This window comes from Nylanderia fulva, unplaced genomic scaffold (assembly GCF_048542155.1).
Source record: "Nylanderia fulva isolate GAGA-0341 unplaced genomic scaffold, ASM4854215v1 Scaffold43, whole genome shotgun sequence".
NCBI lineage: Eukaryota > Metazoa > Arthropoda > Insecta > Hymenoptera > Formicidae > Nylanderia > Nylanderia fulva.
Window position 1 is genome coordinate 570,052 of NW_028190510.1, and position 6,955 is coordinate 577,006.

The following is a 6,955-nucleotide window of genomic DNA, read 5'->3' on the forward strand; positions in this document are numbered from 1 at the left end:
TTTCAAATATACGAATTTGCAGCTCTGCATTTCTCACGATAATGCATAAAAATTTCCATTTGTTTGCAGAAGGGAGATTTTTTTCAGATCAGGAGGATGTAAAACTCGAGAAATGAATCTCCGTCGAAAGAGTAAAAACTTCAATCGCCAAGTTCAACAAATCCAAAAAATCCATCCGAAAATTTCCCCCTTCCCCCCCCCCCACAAACACATACATACATGTATATACACACACATACATATATATACATTCACACATTTCCTAACAGCACACATATCCTGAAGACGTTCAGAGACATCCTGAGAATATTCGTATATCCTCTGGATATCCTCAGGATATCCTCCGAATATCCTCTGGATATCTTTCGGATATGTTGTGCTATTAGAGTAAATACATATATACACACACACACACACACACACACATATCTGCATACATGCATGCATACATATATATATGTCTGTGTGTATATATGTATGTGATATATATATATATATATGTGTGTACACAAAAAGGCTGACATTTGCGGAGGCCAGAGCCGAGCGAGGGTAGACGCTTGCTGGAATAAGGGTAGGTCGCCCACTCACCTCTCTCTCTCGCGGCGCCGCAGGTAGATCCGCAGCCGGTCGAAGCGGACGAAGCAGCAGCGGGGGTTGCGCGACGGCTGCACACGGGGCCGACGAGAGCGACCGAAAAGCACGAGGGTGCTCTACGTTACTCGAGGTACTCTTCCGTTGACGTGGACGTGGTTACTACGCACGCCTCCCCGGCTCTCTCGCCGCTTGGCCTTCTTCCTCCTGCCTTTCTTCTTCTGCCGAGAGCGGGGAAAAGGAGAAAAGCGTGTGTGTGTGTGTGTGTGTGTGTATGTGTGTGTGGGTGTCTGTATATGTGTATACAGAGGCGGGTGAACAGAAAGAGAGAAAGAGAGAGATAGAGAGATAGCGATACGTGCGATGCGGCGAGAGATCGAAGTCTCGTGCGGCAAACGTTCGTAGACTGAGTGAACCCCGAGTTCAGACTGAGCGGCGCTTGGCCGACGTCAGCGCCGCGCCGCGGAGGGCGAAGGAGTCGCAACCATCGATCCGCTGAGGATGGTATGGGAAAGGAGCCCCCGAGAGAGGGCTAGAAAGTGGGGAGATCCGTGCCCTCGCGCACCGGCGAAGGGGTGGAAGGTCTAAAGACGTCGACGAGGTGGCGAGGGATATTCGATGACGACGATGACGATGATGATGATGATGATGATGCGAGGAAAAGAAGATACAGCGGAAGACTATATGTAGTCTCTGTTTCTCTCGAACGCTTTTGGTCCTCGCTGCGATTCCAATCATTTTTCATCTCTCCGTTCCGCTCACCGAAATATATGCCCTCCACTTCCTCTTTTCCTCCACTTTCAACCCTTGGCCCTCTCTGCTCGATCTCCCTCGCCGCCCACCGCCACGCCTCTCTCCTCATCTTCGTGTCCTTCACAATCTTCTTTCTCATTTCTTTCTCTCCAAATATATATGTATGCGTATATATTTTTTTAAGGGAATATATATATAGGGTGTCCCGAAATTCGCAAATTACTTGTTTATGAGAGGTTCCTCGGGGTATTTGAAGATTTTCCCTCGGCCAAATGTCGAGGCACCAATAATTTTCTCATCTTCGTATCCTTCACTTCTTTTTCTCTTTAAAAATATGTATATATATATATTTTTAAGGGAAGGGTCTCCCGAAATTCGCAAATCACTTGTTTATGAGAGGTTCCTCAGGGTATTTGGAGATTTTCCCTCAGCAAAATTTTATTTCTTTCTCTCTCTTTCTCTCTGAAAAAAAATATATATATTTTTAAGAGAATATACATAGATTGTCCCAAAATTCGTGAATCACCTATTTATTTATGTGAGTTATCAGGTTATTAGGAGATTTTTCTTCAGTAAAAATGAGGCACCAATAATTTTCTCCTCATCTGTGTATCCTTAATTCATTTCTTTTTCTCTCTCTTTTTCTAAAAATATATATATATTTTTTAAGAAAATATATATGTATAGATTGTCCCAAAATTCGTGAATCACCTATTTATAAGAAACTAGTGCAACAAAAGCGCGCGCTACGTGCGCGCCATTTCTCAATTTTATATTAACTTCTAATACTTTAGAACTTGCCGAAAATACATTTTTCCTAATATTAGTATTATTTTTCCTAATAATAGTTTTATTTTTCCTAATATAAGTTTTATTTTTTCTAATATTAGTTTTTAATATTAGTTAATTGAAAAAAAAAAATAGTCACTGCAGTAATTCCCTCCCAGAAAATTAAAAAAAAAAATTTTAGTGCTTTGCACTTAAGCATTTAAATAATTATAATGATTTCTTTACATAATATATATTCAGCTTAATTATATTTATTCAAAAGTGTTATTATACAATATTGTTATTCAAATCAGATATTTCGCAATGAAAGTTTAGTTTGCAATTGCAAGACAATCGCGATTACAGAAAATTGAAATAGGATCAAATTTAAAACTTATTTAATTTGTCTTTTTTCCATTTCTCTCGAATTTGTGATATGTAATTTATTCTGCAAATATAGATTAAATTTGAATTTTTAATAACGCAGCATTCGAGTAAGGACTATAACGAATGTCGAAAAATTCAAACGACGTCATCTGTTATTCTGAGAACAAACATTTTCTTTCTCAAAGCCTACACGGTGTCTCGAACAAATAAGAATGAAATGTTGCGAATGAGAAATGGCAGAAATGTTACATTACGTAGATAATTAACCGGAGAAAACTGTTAATATAGATACCTCTCTTTCTCTCTCTCTATTTTTTTTGAAGTATTATTATATATTTTAAATATATTTTAAATATAAAATTTTCTCTGAAATTTTTTTATTTTTTTTTTATTTTATATTTTTTAAATAGATAAAATAAATAATTTTTCTATTTTATAATGTAGAAATAATTTTGAAAATTTAATTCGGATTACAAAATAATGAATAGTATTTTCTAATTTAAATATTCTTATAGCGATACACAATGCTGTACATCTTATATTTCAAATATTATTTTGATTATATTTTAAATATTACGTGTAATCTGCATGAATAAATTATTTTAGGAAATTCAATAAGAAGTATTTATTTTCTACATTTAGTTAAAATTACTTTTTTTAATTTATTCATATTTTCTTAAACGCAAAATAATTTCAATTCTAGCATTATAGTAATATATATAATTTGATAATTTTATTTTAATATGTCAAAAAATCTTTTTATATTTCTAAATTACAAATATGTAAACGCAATATAATTTTTATTATTTTCCGAACAATATAACATAAAGAAAAAAATAAACTCACATTGCGTTAAGTTGATTACCTCTCTGCTTTAATACATCCGCTTTAATGTTGTGGCGATCTCATCGACACATGCAAATTTAAAAAAATTATTGATTTAAGATATTGATACGAATACAGACATACACGCGAAAGGGACGAGACACAGGCATATACAGAACAAAACATAACAGACGAGACAGAATGAGACAAAAGAAACGTAAAAACATAAAAGATATAAAACGAATATAAGATTCTCGAAACCTTTCGAAGGTCAAAATTTGAGGCGAAAGAAAGGAAGAACGGTTTGCGTTCGAAGATTCGACTCTCGACTGTAGTCGCGTACAGACGTGCGAGCGAAATTAGACTGTTGTAAAATAATTTGAGAAAGTGAAATTATATCGCATTAATAAGAGACAATTAAAACTTGCCAATTATTTCCTGCCTCATTATTCTACCGAATAAGTTCGCGACAGATAGACAATAATATTGAGCGAATAGCGCTAAAATGTTTCTCTTTTGCTTTGCTATATCCCATATGATTTGGCACATACACTGATCACTGCATTGCTTTTTCTATTATTTTATATTTGCAATAATTATTTATCACTTCACTATACACCTATACACTTCAAAATGATAACAGATGACACGAAAAAAATAAGATCACTCGCGAATGCATTCGGCACTTTCGATCTCGCTCGATCACGTTCGATATCGTATTCGCGAATAAAAACACAATTTGAATTTTGTCGATTTCGATGAATTCGCGCTTCTCCGATACTCGGGCACTTCTAGAGATGCTGGAGCACTCGCGGAACTCTTCGTCGAGCGGATGATGCCGAAATACCGCACGAGAGCCGCTGAAATTGTACGTAAATACGATATCGAACGTGATCGAGCGAGATCGAAAGTGCCGAATGCATTCGCGAGTGATCTTATTTTTTTCGTATCGTCCGTTCATTCCGAAGTTCATCTGTGTGTATAGTAAAATGCGATAAATAATTATTGCAAATATAAAATAATAAAAAAAAACAGTGCAGTGATCAGTGCCAAACCATATGGGATTATAGCAGAGCAGTAGTGAAAGATTAAAATGGTGATATTAAAGCAGAGAGGTTTAGATAATCGACTCAACGCAATGTGAGTTTATTTTTTGTTTATGTAATAAAAAATTATATTGCGTTTATACATATTTGTAATTTAAAAATATAAAAAATTTTTTTTGACATATTAAAAATAAAATTATAAAATTATATATATTACTATAATATTAATGCTAGAATTGAAATTATTCTGTTAATAATGAATTTAAGAAAATATTAATAAAGTGAAAAACGTAAAATGTATAGCATTGTTGCTATAAGAATATTTAAATTAGAAAATACTATTCGTTATTTTATAGTCCGAATTAAATTTTCAAAATTATTTGTTGATTTAACACAAATATAAAAAGAATATACATTATAAAATAGAAAAGTTATTTATTTTATTTATTTAAAAAATATGAAATAAAAAGTAAAAAAATTTTTCAGGGAAAATTTTATATTTTAAATATATTGTTGTAATACTCTAGAAAAAATAGAGGAGAGAGAGAGAGGCATCTATACAATTTTAACGGTCCATAGAAATTTTTGTTTTTATTTAACATAATATGTTAAATGAACACACACAAATATTGTGTTAATGTTTTAACAAAAAATAAATGTAAAACTTTAAATAATTTAAAATAAATGTTTGTAAAATTTTTGTAAAATCAACATAGTTCTAATATAAAAATTAATTAAAAATATGTTAATTTTAGATTTTATCATCCTCTTATATTATACATATAATAAAAAATCAACAATTTTGTCTGTAAATTTTAACAAATAAATCTTGTTACTAATAGAGCAGAACATATTTATTGTGTAAAATTAAAAATTGCATATTTGTGTTATTTTTACATCTTGTTTCAGTTGTTTTAATAATTTGACATTTAAGTTTAATTAACACAACAACAATATTTTAAATTAACACATGTATGTGTTAAATATGTAACACAAAAATTTTACCGGAGACCGTTTTTAATTAAAAAACACAAATTTTTCTACTGTGTTCAATATTATCTAAATGTTTTTTAATATATTTGCAAGTACTAAAATAATTTTTTGTCAAATATTACAATACGTCAAATTTTGAACACGTTATATTAAGCTTCATAAAAATTATATATATGTATTATATATTTTTTATATATATATAGAATGTTATTTCTAAACAAGTGCGACAAATTATGTTTTCTCGAAAATTAATAAAGTTAAAAATTAGATTTTTATTTTTTTCTTGAAAACTATTGAGTTTACAAAAAAAATAAAAGAAATAAAAAAGTTTCTAAAGGAATCAAACTTTCTATAACGCATATTTTTAGATGATCACATTCCAATTGCGTTAAAAAGTCTAATAAAAAATTGAATAAGGGTAGTTGCTAGTTTCATCCCCTTATAACGACATGGGAAGATTAAAAAAATATATTAATAATTATCCTTTTTACTACTAAAAATTCACCAAATTTCATTTTTTAACTTGTCCAAAATTTTATAAAAAAATTAAAAACTTAATTTTCATCCCCTTTTGGAGGAATTATATATACATATACATATTTATAAATTCTTCTCTATATATATATATATATATATATATATATATATATATATATATATAAATTCTTCTATATATGTATATATAAATCACTATCTTCACATAAATTTCATATGCCTATGATTTTTTTCATATAAATATATTTTCATATATAAAAATGTTGATATATGTATATAAACAATATAAATAATTATGAAATAAAATAGAGAAAAATTATCGCACAAACCTGACGTTTCCCTCTCTCTCTCTCTTATTGTCTGTCAATTCAGATATCCCCAGATCAAAGTGCGTTATATCATGTTGACTGATCAAATTGCATTGGATTTAAGCGTGCTCTCTGGCGGACAAACGTCAAGTACATGCGCTGCTGGCCGCGAATATACCAGGTGCAAGACGAAGAGGATAAAGGTTCTTTGAGGGTCCTTCCGGTGTGTAACCGGAAATTGTATAATTTCCTCATATTCTGCATTTAGAATAGTTTGCTTTGCCGGGGATATATCGATATGTCGTGCGATAGCGCGCTTATTAATGCAGCATGCAGCTGTGTAAAATTTCTCTGAAGTAATTCAACCTAAAAAAAAAAAATATATATATATATATATATAACGTAAAATGACATAAAAATTTTATTTTAATCGTTGCAGATAATTACCGTACATGACGGTGCATGAGGTTTTAAAGAGCGCTTGAGAATAAGCTTTTTCCCTTCAAAAACTCTTCAGCTTCTTTGTCGGTGGTCTGAATGGCTTCTACGTCATCAAACCGCTTCTCTTTCTCTTTTTTGGAGACAGATAATGATCTTGACTAGCAGAACAAGCTAAATATTAATATAAAATATTGCAATATTATACGAGATTTGTCTCAATTCGACAAAAAGTTTTTTAATGCAGAAACAAAACTCGAATAAGAATCTTTTGCAGTATTTTCTTTTAGTATTTCGCAGATTATTCAAATTATTCGTTGATCTTTTACACGATTAATACTAATATTTTCT

General features: G+C 31.2%; 1 protein-coding gene across 1 annotated transcript in view; it reads right to left on the bottom strand.

The window, feature by feature from the left end:
• cpx (synaptic transmission protein complexin) overlaps positions 1-1,043 on the bottom strand; it is a 220,856-nt gene extending 219,813 nt beyond the window's left edge. Inside the window, exon 1 of the mRNA XM_085486438.1 lies at positions 589-1,043. The gene's annotated coding sequence lies outside the window, so the exon portion shown is untranslated. The remainder of the gene's footprint in view (positions 1-588) is intronic.
• Between the last annotated feature and the right edge of the window lie 5,912 nt (positions 1,044-6,955).